Source organism: Pogoniulus pusillus, chromosome 27 (genome assembly GCF_015220805.1).
Source record: "Pogoniulus pusillus isolate bPogPus1 chromosome 27, bPogPus1.pri, whole genome shotgun sequence".
Lineage (NCBI taxonomy): Eukaryota > Metazoa > Chordata > Aves > Piciformes > Lybiidae > Pogoniulus > Pogoniulus pusillus.
Genome location: NC_087290.1, coordinates 5,283,620 through 5,301,169, shown reverse-complemented (window position 1 = coordinate 5,301,169; position 17,550 = coordinate 5,283,620). Strand labels below are relative to the sequence as shown.

Below are 17,550 nucleotides of genomic sequence, written 5' to 3'. Positions count from 1 at the left end.
AGATGGTAAGATGACCTCACTTAAGCCAAGCCTCTTATTGATCTGGTGTCTCTAAGCTCTCTGCAGTTAACGAGCAAAGACCAAGCTTCCACAAAGCTCTTGCAGCCATTCAAGTCTGGTGCCTACTCCTCCTTTGGAGTGGTTGGGGTTTTTTGTTTTGTTTTTGTTTTGTGAGACCAACATACTTAACTGTACTTTCTTTACTTAACTTGGGCACTACTTAACTGAGTGCCCAAGGTTTGGCATTGTGAACTAGACGCAGCATTGTAACTTCACTGGAAAAAGTGGTCAGCTGTGTTGGACCTAACAAGGCCATGATTTAAATGTGCTGAAATACACTTGCCATGAGTAGCATCGCTGAGTTCAGCATGACTACTCACAGCACTAAAATGGCTTTCTGTTTAGGGCTCTTCATTGTAAGTATCATCAGTGGTACTCCATGTGTTAAGGAGTGAGCACTCACTGGAGCAAGCATTTTCTTTAAGTGAAGAGGTGGTGGCGTCCCAGTAAGTGCTGGCTCCTTCCAATCCTGCATCCCAGAGCCAGTCCTGCTAATGTTGCCTAAAGTCCTTACTATCCTGAGAACATTTTCAAGAGCAGATAGAAATTAGAGTAGGGAGTTCCAAGTACTTCAAAGCATGCTTTAATGAAACTTTGGTTAGTGCAGCATCTCAAAATAGAATGTGGAACCAGCATGCTATCTCCAAAAAGTTGTGAGGATTTTTTTTTCCTTAAATCCCTTAGAATTTATTAGGTGGGTGTAAGCAAAAGGTTTGGCTCCAGCAAAAAAACCTTAGCTTTCTAATGATTAGCAAGGGCCCAGTATAATTTAAGATATTCTTTACAGTTTATAAATACAGGCTCATAAAAAGCGTAGATATAAGGAAGCTGTGACTTTAAGTCATTAGAAGCCCAATGGTTTGATAAAATAACAGGAAACAGACAATTTATTATGAGCAATCTCGGTAGCTCTGGATTATCTATAAAACTTTTATGGCCCTCCCCAAGTGGTGAGAGGCCATAAAACTTGCCTGAATGAGGGACTTGTTAATTTACTTGTTAAAGCAAATTAAAAATTTATAAGCGCTTTTAGGTAAATGAGATCTTCTCTCATTGCTGCCCTTGCGGGCTCAGGAGTCCTAGGAGGAAAGAAGTGGTTGCGCTCAACATCACAGCAGAACAATAAAAGCTATTAAATTGGTTCAGTTTATTACTACAGAGCCAGGCAGCTGTTGCCATGGTTTGCTGTGGGATGCCAGAGGTTGACAGCATGGCATTTCTGCAGCCTTAGAAAGAACCTAATAACTGTGCCTGTCACCCACCCCAGCGGCTCTTTCAGTGCCTTGCGCTTTCCTTTGGCTTTCGTGTGAAGATCTTGAAGTCTGTTGAGCTTGTTGCAGAAACATCAGCATCTCCTTTTATCATTCTCCTTCCTAGTTGTTGTAAAACTGGTTTATGGACACCAGAAAAACCTGCATGCCTCCAGCTTACCTAACCAGGGCACTTAACAATGAAGTAAGTTTTGATTTAATCCATTGTTCCTGCTGTAACTCAACGCAGTACTGAGGAAGAAGAGCCTGGCAAGGCAAACAAGGCTATTGGGCATCTTTGAAAGCTTTTGAAATGGATTCAAGAAGTGTTTCTCCAGATCGCTTCAGCAACAGCTTCTTATAGCAGATGAGTTCCAGCTGTGGAAGCACTATGAAGAGATATACTTTGTCCTTGAAGGAAAACCTCATTAAGAAATACAGTTTCTATTGAAAGGTCTTCATGTTTAGCAGAGGACCTGATTCAGGTAGGGTTTTGAATGAGGAGAAATCTAAATCAAGCTGCAGAGGATTTAACAAAGCCTCCCCTGAGTAGTTGTCTCTACTTGTAGTTATTTCTCTTTTATTCAAGAAATAACTTTTACAGGTCTAATATTGTCTATACAATGGATTAAAGACACTTCCATCAGGGAAAGAGTGACACTGATTCAAAAGGTTTGTGGTGGGCATTTCAGGTGATCACTTCAGGTACTTTTAGGTGTCTAAGACTGACACCCAGAGCATGCCTGGCTGAATAGTGAACTGTCTAAACACAGACCACAGCTTTTAAGGCACATTTCATCTGTATGTGTCTCATTTAATACACAGTTCATCCCAAGACGATTTGTATGATTAGATAATTTCTAATGGATATTGCAGCTGCTTTCCTTCAGAACAGGAAATAATTGGTGAGTGAAATATACAGAGTACATGGAGAAAGTCTAAAAGTGTGGCCTTCAAGGTAGACTTGAAGAAATTCGGGCAATTCAGTTTTTAAAAGAGAAAATGGAGTGGAGATGCTGATAGCAGTCTTAAACCACTAGAAGACTACTGCAGAGAAAGGGGAAAATGTGGTTTGCCTATCCATGACAGATGGGACAAGGCAACGGTGCAGGTAGGATATGTAGTTAGGTGTGAAGATACCTTTATGAAGGTAAAAGAGTTAGATACAGCACTGACTCACCTGCAGTAGTTGTAGAGGTCACTGAGTGTCTTTAAGCAACAGTTTGGGCTGTTAGTTGTCTGCACTGTTGGTGCTTCCTGAGCTGAACGGGCTGGGCTATGAGACTGCTGGAGTTTGTGTCTGTCTCCACTTCTCTGTGATTTTATAATGCTGACACTCACAGACTGCTGCAGTAGGTAAGATGAGTACTCAAGTACTTCAGGCAATGCTGCCCCAAAGTCTTTATTTCCCATGTGGTTCCCCAGCGAGAGACAGATGTTTAGCAGGACGTTTTTCCTCCGTGCTGCTAGACCAAACAAAAGCTTACAATCTCCAGGAATTCAAGTATAGCAGCAGTAATATTCTGGCACTTCCATTACTCAATAGTTGTATTATAAATATTTCATGGAAAAAACGAATCATAAAAGTATTATTTTTGTAGTGTGCCAAGAGTAGATCCAGGCACTTGGAGCATAAAAAAAAAGTATGAAACTCACATTTCAATATTGTGCTGTCCTCACTAAATACAGCATTACTCTGAAACTGTCTGACATATAAAAATAAGGCAATGCCTCCAAGGTATATTAATGGTGGTTATATGGCTAATGGTTACATGGCAAACTCCCAGTACATTCATTTTAGTGTGCACATTGCTCTGAACCAAATATGACTGGCTGGAAAGGTCTCTTGAAATCCCATATGGCATCCCCAGGGACACCACAGCAGCCGTATTTCACTGAAGCAGAAGTGGATATAAAATGAGTCCAAAGCTCTCTGTCTTCCAGAGGGTTACCCTCCTGCCTTTGCTGGGCTGGTCTGAAACTCCCAGCTCTAACCCTGGAAATTCACAGTGATGACAATGCTTGAAGACAAATGATTAATCTTTCATGTCCTTTCCTACCTAACTGCTGTCCTGGTTCCAGGTTTTGGAAACCTGAATTCCAAATGGGTTTGTGGGTGTTCCCAGCCTCTCTGGATCAAGTACAGAGGCAGAGGCTGCTTTGTTCAGGCTGAGCCTTTGAGATGGATACAAGCACACAGAGTAGAGTGTAAGAAGAATGTGATGTGTTTTTAGTGTAGGTGGTCTCCTATGGAAATACCTTGCTATTGTTGGAAGTATATTGAGCCCAGTGTGTTATTTCTGGCATAAGTTAGAGGGAAGGAGATGTCTTGGAGTGAGCAATGCCCTCTTGGTAGGCTGTCAATCGGCAGGTAGAAGACCCAGGTTTGTAGCTGTTATCCTGACTGAAACAGCATTTGGAACATGTGACTCTCATATTCCACACGGTTGTAATAGAGACCTTTCTTGGTGCCCCACTGAACACCACTAAACAGATCTAAGAGGCAGGATCCTGCAGCTGACTCCTTCCCTAAACCTATGTTTTCTCAAGGCTTTTTTCAGCATTTATTAGTTTAGCCTTGTGATTCCATGTTTACATAAATTACATGATTAAAAGCAAAACAGGAACCTGGACAGAATGTGGTTCCTGTTAAAGTCATTCCAACTTGCTTGCTCATTTAACCCTTCTGAAAACCAAAGACACAGAGCTGCCTAGGTGTTTAATGGTCAGCAAACACACTACTCAAACCCACCAGGGAGGGTGTTTGAGTTTGTTCCCAAAGGTATTTATTTACAGGACTCTTTCATTGATGACAGCAAATACTGAATTCTCTTGCCACATCCTGGGAGAAATGGCAATTATTTTAAATTAGCTTAATTTAAATCCTAACCTGCCAAATTGGTGAAGACCTGCAGAAAATTCATCAGTAGTGTTAAGCTGCATAACTGATTAGGAACATATGAATTAGATAGCTTCATGTCTGTGGTTTAAGGATTGCTTTATTTTTTTTTTCTGGTAACAACTAGTTTTTGCATGGGTAGAGCTTTGATGATACTACCTTTTGTTCTTATCAAAATGAGCAAAGGAAATATAAATTAGAAGCTCATAAATATAGGATTCTCCTTGCCTTTGAAGAGCAATACAGTATGCCTGAGAATGCTTTCGCTGGTCTCTAAAATGAGTTTGGCTTTGGCTAGACTAAGTAATGCATAAGCCATAACATTTTAAGCAGGTATCCTTTATCTGAACTAAATAAAAAAAGGACATGAGATCTGTGAGGGGTTAATTCGTATGTTCTAAATGAAAATGGAATTAGCAAATGAATTCCCTTCTAACATCTCTACGCAGCGTGCAGATCAAAGCCATCATAGGAGTAAATTTATGTCTGATAGTGTGGACGGTTTCAATGCACACTGGTGAAATATCATGCTGATTGCTGATTGAAAACAGTTGTTAATTCTCTACTTCACTAAATTCAGAGTGGAAAAACTTTCCTTAATAAAGAACAGATTGAAGAGAACCAAGACCTTACTGTGTGGAAATTAATGGCAGATGCATATACTGGTAGTTAAAATGTTTCATTAGATGTTAATGTCTTGCTGTGTTTTTAATTGTTCAGAAATTAGCCTCTAGAATATTAAAACCATCTGTTTGTTATCATGATGAAACAGAATACTTAAATAGTTATTAATTTTGTGGGCTTTTTTTTTCCTCTCCTTCTTCCTTGTCTGCAAAACTTTGATCTGTTGAAATTATGCTGGATGCAAAAGTGAAAAACAATTTTGAAACACCTTGGTGCCCCAAATGTGGGCATTTGCTGCCTGCCACCCATATTTTGCACGCCTGCTTTATTTCACAAATTATTATTCACCAAGGAGTAGTTGATGTTTTTTAGTGGATAGGAGGAGTGTGCTGATGCTTGCTGAGCCTGTATAATGGTTGATTTAAGCTGTAATACAGCAGAGTTTCACATGCTGATACTTAATTTTTAAGCCTTGTGAGTCATTTTAAAGCCCAAATATTTCAAAGCATAGAAGGGATTGCATGTAGATTCTTCAACACAAGGCTTTGTATCTCTTCCTTTTCAACTATTGGCAGATATTTGGGGTTTTTTCCAGGGTTGTGGTGTGAGTTTTGGGTCAGTGGTGTTTTTCTTTTGTTTGTTTTTGTGGGGGTTTTGGTGGGTTTGGTTTTGGTAGTTACGGTGGGGTTTTTTGTAGATGTTTATTGATTTTTGGTGGATTTCTTTGAGTTTTGGGAGAATCAGGGTTTAGTGTGTTTCTGACAGTCTCTGGAGTTTCAATATATGTTACTTTGGGGGTTTTTTTTAGTGGTTGTTTGGTTTGTTTTGATCACATAAGTAAAGACTAATGGGCATCTTCCAGGTTCTGATTTTAGGTAAATATTCATGGGTGCCAGGGTTTGGAAGGGACCTGAAGAGATCCTGGAATCCAACCCCTCTGCCAGAGGAGAATGTTATCTTTCTGATAACATTCACCAACTATTCACCAGCATAATGGTGAAGATGTGCTTTTTTTTTTTTTTACTTCAGCTAAGATGAATTTAACTAAGTGCTGCCTTGAGAAGAGGCCATAACATGTACATACACCCAGCTCACCATTGTGATGAGCACAATTCATAACGCATTTTGTGGTGCTGCTTATACGTGACTTAAGTGTGAAAATTTGTTCAGCAAGTCTAAACGTTACTTAGAAAGCCATTAACATATCTTTCCAAGTGATTTTTGACCTTTTCCTGAATAAGCACTTTACAAATTATTAAATGCCAGAATGAGGTTTAATTCAAGTAACCATAATTTGATAGTAGTCCTGTGTTAGGGGATTTTGCACTTATCTTAAAACAATAATAGAACTCCACTTACTCAGTACCTGACTGTATTTTCAAGATGGGTAAATTCAGTACCGTTTTAAAATCATATGAAAGAGTAGTTAAATTGTAGTATTCTTATCAGTATAAAATACTGCAGTAGTTTGTTGGGTAATTAGACCACCCAGATCCCTAAATGGACTCTCTATCTCTTGAAGTCAGTGGAAAATTTGCCCTTGATTCCACTGGGTACTGGATCTTGTCCCGATTCCTTGCCTGTTTGTTAAGGCTGCCAATACAATGGCAGAATGATCTGCTGGAAATAAAGCTGGTTTTGGACTTGGACTGAGGCAGCCAGCTCATCAAATCTATCAAATAGTAAATCACACAGTGGTCAGTGCTGACAAGGGACAGATTCCAAGACGTACTAGGAGATTTGTTGACATTTACAAATAGGAAGATTTATTATTTCAATTGGCAAAAAATAGTGTGAAGTGAAAGCATGGTGCTGCAATATATTTTGCATTATTTCTCAGAATGAAAGAGCAAAAGAGGTAGGCAGGAAAAAAAAGGGGGGGGGAAGGATCCAGAAAACATGTACAGCAAAGCCAAAAAGCCAGCAACAAGTGGGTGGTGGTAGGAGTTTGAAGGCATTCTGAGTTTTTCAAACCAGCTGCAGTTCTTTTTTAGGTTAGTCCAGGGCAAAAATTGATCAAGATTTAAGATGAAGTCAGACTGTGATTTAAGGAGATGTAATTGTTCAGATTTATTTTTTTTCCTGGTAGTGTATTGAGTCCTTGCTACCCATTCCCACCATTGCCTCTTTCATTGTGCCAAACTGAAGAACTCATCTGGCTTAGAAGCAATCTGGGGAATGGAGAAGAAAAAGAAATAAACTGGTTGTTTCTAACCCTGCAAAGCCCCGACATCAGCTGGAGCCATACAAACCAGAGAGTCTCAGGGATCGGGGAAAAAGCCACCCAGAGCAAGTGGGTAACAGCAGAGATGCTGTGAAACTATGGCCTCAGGTAGAGGAGAATTGTGATTTGTGCCACACAAAGCAATACCTGAGACTGCCAGCAAGCCGTGCACAGCCTGAAATACAGAGACACCTTATTTTGTTCAAAGAGCTTCCCTCCAAGGAGAGTAAATCGTCTAATAGGATGGTTCCCCTAAGTGGCAACTTGCCATCTATCAGAAGCTTATCCAGATTTAAACAATTTAAACAACAGGTCCTCCCTTTGCTTTTCTCCTGAGTTATTTCTGATGACTAGCTTCTCTTCATCTCGAGCTCATCTCTACATCAATGACAGCTGCTAATGAATTCAGATGGTTCATTCCCTTCCCTTCTGTGCTTCTTCAAATAGATTTTCCTTGTCAGATACTTCAGCTCCCCTTTTCTGCTAACAAATTGTACTGAGGTATATTATTATGACTTTTGCTTCTGTCATTCAAGCATGGGGGAAAACACAGTATGTATAGATGTGACTTACATGTCCAAATGCTTTTACTCCTCCCCTTTTCCCTTCACCTTATTAAATTATAGAGAAATACTATCATAATAGCCTCTTGGCCAAGTCACAGAGAGCAAAGTTATGGTTCCCTTGATAAATTGCAAAACATTATTAAGTTTTGCTCTCTAGACTCAGTGTATTGGCATAAAAGGACATCAACCACAGTCATATTGGTCTTGATTGCTGCTTAATTGCTGCTTGTTTGTGTTAGAGATCATGTGGTTTGATTGATCTTGCCCTGCTTTTGTCGTTACAGTTACAACTTCCTCGTTTCTCCTTGTACAGAGACCACAGGATGACTTTTAAATTGTGAATAATTTATATGGCTGGCCAGTTAAAGGGCTTAAAATAGTATTATATTTTTAAGCCAATAGCTCAACCTTCAAATCATTATTTATGCAACCAAGTTATTAAATATTTATCCAGGGCTTATATCGAGCTATGAAATAACAGGCCTCTTTTATGTAAACAGTGGCAAGCATCTTGAGGTCCATCCATGAATACTGATATTTCCTCCTTCAGGACATTTATTTACTTCTGTAATGTTAACTGAGTGTCAGGTTAGTGGTCTGTGTTGAGGAAAAACAGGACGGTGGTAGCTGTGAATTAATGCAGGTGAATGAGTGCTGTCATTTGGGTGTTATTCAGGCTTGGTTCTTGGAGCTGCTTCACATCTTTACATGGTCCCAAAAGGTCTCATCCTGTCATGAATCTCCTTTGCATGTGAGGAGCAGGCATCCTGTGGCCCTGAAGTGAGGGAACTTTTACACCAAGTACCTTGGTTTGAGGTTTCCCCTCATTAAAACAGATGGAGGCTCTTTAGCTGAGTTTGCAGAGAGCTGTGTAGCTGCAGTGCTATTCGGATTTTCTAGTCTGGCCTGTTTGCTTTTTGTTCCATCATGTGATTCGTTTTATCTTCTTACTTAAATATTCTTCCAGTAAGTTATACATTTCAAAGTCAACCAGAGGCCAAGCAGTGTCCTTAGAGGGTTGGATGTCAGACACTCAGAACTAAATGGGATAATATTTCTGTTCTCTCCTCTTTCCAAAGATTCACAGTACCGGCAGTGTTTGCCTCCACCTTCCTACCACACCTGAACTTTTCCTGTACAAGAAGCAAGAACTTCTCACAGGTCCAGGGCTGAAACTGGGATAATGTCCCTAAGAAAACAGGCTGGACCCTGTGCTACTGAAGAGCTGGATCTGTAAATGCAATGTGGCCAGGTGCTCTGAAACAGGCTATTCTTAGGCAGAATGTTGAGGTAAAACCTGCCAGCTTGGGTCTCTCTTTTTTTTTTTTTTAAAGGGCAAACCTAAATGAAACCACAAAAGAAAAAAAAAAACAAAAGTGTTTAAAAGTCATTTGGATGTGGTGCTTGGAGATATGGTTTAGGGTGAACCTTGCGGCGTAGGAGTATCAATTAGACTTTGTGATCCTGAGGGTTTTTCCTACCTGAATGTTTCTGTGATTCTGTGAAACCAGTCCCTAGTGGAAACTGCAGCAGCAAATCCATGTACACTGCCCCTTGTAGGGCATTCCCAGGGCTTGGGAAGCACATGCAAATGTATTCAAAGATTGTGTCTGTGCCCCTAGGAGTTAAAATCTGGTTTAGGGATGTACAAAGCAGAAGGAAGAAATATAGGTAAGTGTAAATGGGCATCATTCAGGTGAATAACACTTATGGATCAGAGTAGAAATGATCTATGTCCCCTGTGGACAAGGATGGCACATTTGTTCCAGGGAGGAATAGGCACCCAGTACAGAAACTGTTTTGTTTTGTTTTTTTTTTTCCCTTGAGACAGAGCACAGAGAGAGCCCTGGAAATCCGGGGTGGATACAAACTAGTTCAGCAGCAGGGCTGAGTAAATACTGGGAGGGGCAGATCGATTCCTCCCTGATTGCCACGGCTCTGGCTGCCTCCAAGCAGACCAGCCGGACCCTTGCTCCTCATCCCTCTGCTGCGCCAGTCTGTGCTGTGGAAGCTGCTTGAAGAGATTGATTGGTACAATGGAGTGCTTTGCAAGGTGTAATTTTAAAGGCCGTATTTCTCACTGTGCAACCATCAAAATGCAAAGGGTCAGAAGAAGCCTATATTTTTTTGCAATTCAGCTTTTAAAGTGTGCTGAAATACGCTTCATTTGTTGCAATTGCCAACAGCTTGCTGTTTCATACCACTCTTAACAGGGGCTGGGGAACAGAGCAAGTCTGTTACACTTTCTATGTTGTATAATGTATGTATGATTCTGGGGTGTGATGAGTTTATGCCAAATCTATCTTTGATTTCTGTATAAACATCAGAGGAAAAAAAAATGATGGGCTGTATTCTCTGTGTAACTTAGATAAAATAGAGCTACAGAGCTACTTCAGAGTACCTTCTGTGAGCTATATATCTAAGGGTGCCCAAGCATATAATGAAGGAGAAGAGGATCTGGAAATAAATGCCCGTTCTCTTTATCCCCCACCCCCGCTTTGGCAAGTATGCTATTTATTCTTAGCCTGTGTTGCTTCTGCTGTTGCTACTGTGAGCAGAACACGATCACTTGGTGTTTCTGTAATAACAATGCTAAATAGTCAATTTTCCCCAGGAGAAGAGGGGTGTAGCTCCATTTCTTTCAGCAGAATCTCTCCCATTTAAGGCTGGAGAGGATGAGTTACTCTACTCCAATGTACTAAGCAAGTGCAGCAGCAGATACTGGATCAGCTCAAAGGCAGCAGGAAATGACCATCAATGCTTTAGAATAAGTAAGTTAAAGACACCCTTGTTCTGTATCACAGAGCTAATTAGGTAATTGTTCATAGTTACTTGTTCAAGCTCTATTAAATTTAGATATTTTTTTTTTTTTTAAAACAGGAAATTGGAAAAATATGTTTGTGTGTTTATCCTTGTTTTTCTAAAAAGAGTTTGGGAAGAGGAAAATTACTTTTTCTTCTCAGTAGAGGCAGGAAGGAAACAAAAGACAAGATCTGGTCTTTGTTGGTTTACTACACCATTCCCATCCAGGTGAGCAAAGTGTAGCTGCTTATTTTGTAGGGCTGTCAGATCCCAGGATGATGGCATGTAGGCCCTGATTCTCCACAGCAGACTGTTCCTTGGAGCTTCTGCATTGGTGGTTGTAAGATTATAAATCAAGACCTACCGAGAGAGCCTCTCCTCATGTTTTATTATATCTCTTAGGTAACAAGATTTTTCTTCCCTGGTGTGAGAAATATCTTTGTATTAATGCTGTTCAGAGTCCACATGCAGCATGAATTCTTTTTCTTTTCTTTCATATTTATTGCCTAAACTTGTGTACCGTAAATATTCTTCCTCATTATCTCACCTCTGCTTTGCTTTCCTTATGCTGCTGCTCTGTTTAGGTAGCCAGGCAGATGTGGTGGAGGTGAACACTGCTTTCTTAGCAATGCAGTGTAAAAGTCTTGCTGTGTTGAACCAGCCTTGGGTGATACGTTGGTGCTGTTAACTAACAGTGCAGCATATAGCAGTGCTGTACAGCTGTCTAATTTCTGTCACTAGAAAGGTTTAAATGGAAGTATCTAAATGACAGCTGTTAATCATGATTTAAATCACAAGTATTGATCCTTGATTTCCATAGTGCTTGATTGTTTTCTTTTTCTTCTTGCTATGCAGTTTTCATTTGTTTTCATACTGCCAGATTTGTTCTCAATCATTGATAAAATATTCTTTCTTTGCAACTAAATACTCAGTCCTACATGAAATCTGGTGTGGCTCTTTCTTGCCTGATGGAGGACATTTCACGTGTGTGTGTTTTTGGGCAGGACATGGTCTGTCTCCTTTGGTTGTGTTGGTGAAGTGCTTAAAAAGTAGGTGGTGTGGCTGTGCCTTGTAGGTCTTAGTAGCACAGACAGTGCTATTCATGTGTGAAAGCTGAGCTGGCCAGAGAAATAAAGCTGTTTTCTTATTTATTCTACATGAAATTTAAAAAAGCAGCACCCTTTAAGCAATGCTTAACTGATCACCAATGTTATACATCTGATTTCTATACTCAGTTGTTCTGTTGCTCAGAATCAATTACACTTCAACATGATTTGTCACATTGATATCAAAGTTAGCATATTTCAAAGGAAAGTACATTTCATTTAAGTGCAAAATGATGTTACAATGTGTGTTTTAATTTGCTGACTTTTCCACCCCAGTGAGTCAGTGAGGGTTAGTGGAAACTGCACTCAGCTTTTTGACCCTAAGAGCACATCAAAGCCAGTCTTCTCAGAGCATGTGGTGACCTTCATGTTAAAATACCCCTTAACCGTGTAAAACTAGTCAGGGGCTTGGTTGGGTCAGCTCCACAGCAGGGTACTGGAGATGCTCCCAGTGCTTTAACTTCTGAGGCATCTGATGCCAAAGAGGCTTCGGTGATCCATCTCTTGCCTGTCCCTCTTGCTTCACACCAGCATATGGTGGTGCACACCACTCTGGCTCCCTCCCTGGACCTGTGGCTAATGCACCATTGTGGGGAGCTGTAAGGACACAGCCCAAGCCAGTCCTAAGGAACTCATCTCTCTTCTCTCCTGTGACCATGCAGAACGGCAGTGGATGCAAGCTGTCTCACCTGCCTGGCACCCTCGCTCCTGCTTGTGTGCTGCAAGCCAAACTCCTGTTGTTTGCTGAACCCTGAAGAGTCAGTGATGGGCTCATGATACATCATGCTGAGAATATCCAGCCTGTTAGCTAGGATTTCACTGGGTTCAGCCTGGCTTTCTTTTCTCTTACAGGCTGAGCTGCCCATTGCGTCCTGGCCTTTGGCCACCCAGAGAAACCTGCACTTATCACCAGCTGCCTGATGTGCTTATGCTTCTGCCTGCATCCAGGCGTGCAGCATTTGGGAGAAGCATGTGATGGTTCAAACTAGCACACATGTGACTGCAAGTGGGGACAAAACTTCACAAGTTCAGAGCCTGGCTTGAGTCTGGGCTGGTGGGAAAATCTCAGAGGCTAAGCACAGGCAGGCTTGGTGCGGATGAAGGAACAGGTAGAAATGGCTTTGTACAGTCTAGGACTGTCACCCTGATCAGAACAAACTACTATTGTGGGCTTGAGGCTGGGCTGTACCTGTTCAGGTTTTCTGGAGTCAGGAAGCATTGCTAATAGCATGCAGACAGTCTATTCACCAGCTGATCTGAGCTAGAGAGTGTATTCAGCCATGTAGGAGCTGCATCAGAAGAGTCTGAGACTGTCTTACCCTTGCAAAAGCTGTGTAAATCCAGAATGGCAGGCAGAACTGAAAGCCTGAAATTCCCCTCCCTGCAGCCGGGTTATGCCTTCCCTCTTCCTCTAGGACTCTGGTAAAGGCTTAGCTTACTCACTGCTCTATAATAGGGAGAAGTGTTGCTATTCACAACTTTAAAGTATAATGTAGCAAAATAATCCTTTAATTCCATATGGTGTGGAAACTCAGGCGCCTCGAAACTATACCATAGCTGTGCTGCTGCCAAATGGTATGGGGTTTTAAATTAAAATATATTATGGAAAGAAAAAAAAAACAAAACAAAAAAAAGCTCTGAAGAGCCACATTGGGATGTTTTTGACACGATATATAAGCTCTGTGGAAAAGTCTTTTTTTCAGACTTCTCAGTAGGTTTCTTTATTTTGCTTTTTGTTATGTGCTAACCAGGCACTACGGCTGTGGAATTATCTAAAGTGGCTTAGGGATCCAGCAAAGACAACTGAGGTCCTGAGAGGATGATGCTTTCTGTAGTCTAGGGCTCAGCTGCCCTTTCATCCTCTCTTATGCCTCTTAACACGATCAACTATCTCTGTCCTTCATTCTTTTCCTTCCTGAGACAAAAAGCTACAGAATGCCATGTTGTTCTGCATTATCCTTGGGAGCATTTTATGGCTTATGCCCCCCATCCTTTCATTTCACAGAAGTGTCTGACTAATGTAAGGACTAGAGTGCTATTCTTGTAAAGTTCTCCTTCTCCTAAGCCTGAATATTGAGGTCTGCTTTACCCTTTAACTTTGAATGGCAGAAGGAAGCATAGCAGAGAGCTGCTTCCCCTGGACATATATTTGCTGTTATGAAATAAGGCTTAGTATTTCCCTGATGCAAGAATAATTCCATTAGATTGCAAGTCACCTGAAAACCTCTTCATGCCCCGAAAGAACTGCTACTGTTAGTGCTTACTACTGCAGGAGTTTCAGGCTGATGATTTTGCATCTATTTTTGTCTATTCATGGTCTTAGCAGTTTCCAGATAGTTTCTTTGGACCTTTAGGCCTGAGCTAGTCTTTCTCTCTTCTTCATCAGGTAGTCACTCTTAGTGTTGCCTATCTCATGTTTCTCTTCCCCTCCCCATGCTACCTCAGTTACCTTCTCTTTGTGTGTTCCTCACAGCAGTCTCCAGCACCTATTTTGCATTACTTCACAGGGCAGCACAGAGGGATATGTTTGGGGGGGTGGGGGGGTGGGGGGTGTTGACTGAGTTTATGAGCAATAAGTGCTATTCCCCATATTAGAGTGTGCTGACTTGAACTTGGCTAAGGACCAAAGCCCTACCCGGCCACTCTCTCGCACTCCCGTGCCTCAATAGGTCAATGGGAGAAAAAGAGAAGAAATAGCTGGTGAGATCACCAATTACCATCCCAGGCAACCCAGCCTTGACTTGGGGAAAACTGCTTTAATTTCCTGCCAGCTGAAATAGATTTGGGTAGTGAGAAATAAAACAAAAATTAAAACACCTTCTCCCACTCCAAGTCAGTCCCAGCCCAGTACTTCAGCTGTCCTTCCAGATCTGTTTTGTTTCCTTTCTTACTCTGTTATCTAGTTACCCAGTTCTGTTTGTTTTTTCAGCATCCTGCAACAGATTCAAAGTTATTAAAAATAACAAGTTCTATAATGCAATAAAACAATTTACAGAAATAGGATGTGGTGATGCTAAAAAATGACCAAAATCTCCTATAAAAGCATTGGAGACAGGAGTGGCAGCAGGTCCCATGCCATTCAGCCTGGGGAAGTGGACTTGGGTTGCTGATTACAACTGTTTTGGTCTGTACTCCATCTCTCACACTTGAGGAACACTTAAAATCACAGAATCATAGAAAGGTTTAGGTTGGAAGGGACCTCAAGGCTCATCCAGTTCATCCCCCACCATAGGCAGGGACACCTCTCACTAGAACAGGTTGCTCACTAACCTGCCCTTGAACACCTCCAGAGAGGGAGCATCCACAACTTCCCTAGGTAACCTGTTCCAGTGTCTCACCACCTTCACTGTAAAGAACCCTTTCCTAACATGTAGTTTGAATCTCCCCTCTGCCAGTTTAAACCTATTACACTTTGTCCTATCATTACAAGACCTTGTAAATAGTTCCTCCTCAGCCTTCCTGTAGTTCCCTTTCAGATACTGACAGGCTACTCTATGGTCTCCTTGAAGCCTTCTCTTCTCCAGGCTGAAGAACCCCAACTCTTGTAGCCTATCCTCATAGCAGAGCTGTTGCAGCCCTCTGATCATCTTCATGGCCCTCCTCTGGACTTGCTCTAACAGTTCTATGTCCTTTTTGTGTTGGGGGCTCCAGAACTGTACACAATACTCCAGGTGGAGCTTGACAAGAGCAGAGTAAAAGGGGAGGACTTGAGACTGTGCGAGTTTTGTATGAGTCAGACACACTCATTGCTTTTAGAGATCTGTGCTTTCAGGTATGAGAACTTCTGCATTTCTTCTTTGTTAGACCCCATGGGTGAATCCCTACGTGGATAAGTTGACCCCCACTGTACATCTGTACTGGTTCGAGGCTAATTGGACTATTTTAATGAGAAAAATTAGATCATTAGTTGTAAAAAAAAAAAATAGTTATAATATCTGTATCATCCATTGGTTTGCTGAACGGGATAAAAAGCCAAAGTACAAGCAATTTGTCCCCTTTTTACCTTTTTCACTCCTAAGAATTGGATCTCTTCTCTCTAAACTCTTTCACTAATCCTGACTAACACTTCAAGGTAACAAAATGAGTTTGCTGGTTGTTTTGGGGTTTGTCTGGGAAAGAGAGGGTGAGAGAAAGGATGGCTTTGAGTCCCTTCTGGACAGTTTCTTTGTCCAGGAGGGAATTTGCATTCACATATTATTTCTAAATTGTATATAATTGTTAATACTTGTAAATACATTGTGTATATATGCTTGTAAATTTAGCTTTGCTGTAAATAGAGCTTTATCCTACTTCCAAGCTGTCTGAGCTGGTCTGACAGATTTCAATAATGGGAGGGAAGATTCTCTATCCACTAGAGCATGGAAAGTGTGACATCCAAGCCACTTTTTGCAGACCCTGCTTCTTTCCTTGGTCAGTATGGATTGGAAGAGTAGTGCCTGTGTTAATGCAGGAGACTCCTCAGTGAGAGACTTCAGTAGGCAACACGGGAGATGCATGCTGCCTTTTGCTTTTCACATGGGGGACCCTGAGAAGAATTATACAAGAATAAGAGTTGTCAGTGTGGCATTTGGAAGTGTTCCCCAAGGAAGACAATTGCATTTTCCAAGGGGAAACTGTTTTTAGGGTTCCCTTGTGCCCTGGAGCAATGCATCAAAAGTGTGCAATGTAATTAAAGATCCAATCTTTTACTTGCAGACCTTTTTGAGCAGCGCTCCATTATTTCAGTGTTGTTTTAAGTGGTTGAATCTGTGCAAGTAGATGGAAATGAACCATTGCCTATCCACATGCAGTGTTCCATGTGTGTTTGTGTGGAACTTTTAGTTTCTTAAAAGAAGACAATGGGCACATTTCCATGCCTTTTTTTTTTCTAATGTAACACAGATTGGTGGATTTTGGAATAAAATGTAAACCCTCAAGAGTCTGGCACATGGAGAAACTCAAGTTGAAAAAAATTTAAAGGGAAATATGGAAAGCTTATAAATCATAAATTGGACTTAGTTCTGAGTTCACTCTCTAGCATATACAGTTCACTTTGTTCCTACAGAGTTTCAGGCTCAGATATCTTGGTCATATTCTCTTGTTCCTTGTAAATTGTGCCTAGAAAAATGACACCTGCTGAGTTTTCCTTCTTGTCTGTAAATAGCTGGAGTTTGCAGTGAAGAAGTAATATAAAATGAGTCATTATGATTAGTTAGAAAGAAACTAATGTGTGAGAATTGTGTACAAAATAAATTGAGGTTCTAAAATAAAATTTGAGACTGGAAAAAAGTCTTCAGGCCCCAATTATTGTATGAGTTTTTCCATCATCAGGCGGATGTTGACAAAAGACTGAGTCAGGGAAACTTGATCCATTTTCCTTTGGGTAGATGAATTTTAAACCTGGGACCATAAAATTACAGTACACAGTGGTCCTGGATAAGATCTGTGAGTTATATATGAAGTATAATACTTCTTGAATTTGTTATTCTCCTCTCTGCTTCCAAAAAATGCTACCTAGATCTATTAGATCTGACTGATAAACCATTCCATTTGAAATAAAATATCTTTTTACTTGAGGTTTTCTGGCTGAGCTGTGGAATAGTTCTTTTATTTATTAAATTGTAAGTGTTTGACAAATAGCTCTAGCTCTTATGTTACATTTTCTTGGAGCTGAGAGTACACTTGTGCCATTTTTTTTGCGGTTGTGCTCATGCATTGCAACTCAATTGCACATCTGAGCCTGTAGTTTTATGTACTTGCTCCTTCCTTTTGACTAACAGAGAGCACCCAAAGCTACCTTTTCCTAAGGAGGGGAATTAGGGATGAAGGTGAAGCAGCACACACAGACCAAACCTAGGGATGGGTTTTGCTCTTGCAGCAGTAAGGAGAAATTTATGATCACCACTGGGATGAGGATGCTTTGCACACTGTTTTGGTGAACCTGGGAGAGAAAGCCAGTGTAGGTGGGTAAGCAGTGTGTACAGCTGGGAAATAGAGCAAAATGGTCCTGTTTCTGTGCACATGTAAAAGAGAGTGTATG

General features: G+C 41.0%; 1 protein-coding gene across 4 annotated transcripts in view; it reads left to right on the top strand.

Annotated features, from left to right (window-relative positions):
- The window catches only part of AUTS2 (activator of transcription and developmental regulator AUTS2), an 839,198-nt gene that overhangs the window by 367,847 nt on the left and 453,801 nt on the right, over positions 1–17,550 (top strand). The gene's annotated exons all lie outside the window — the stretch shown is intronic.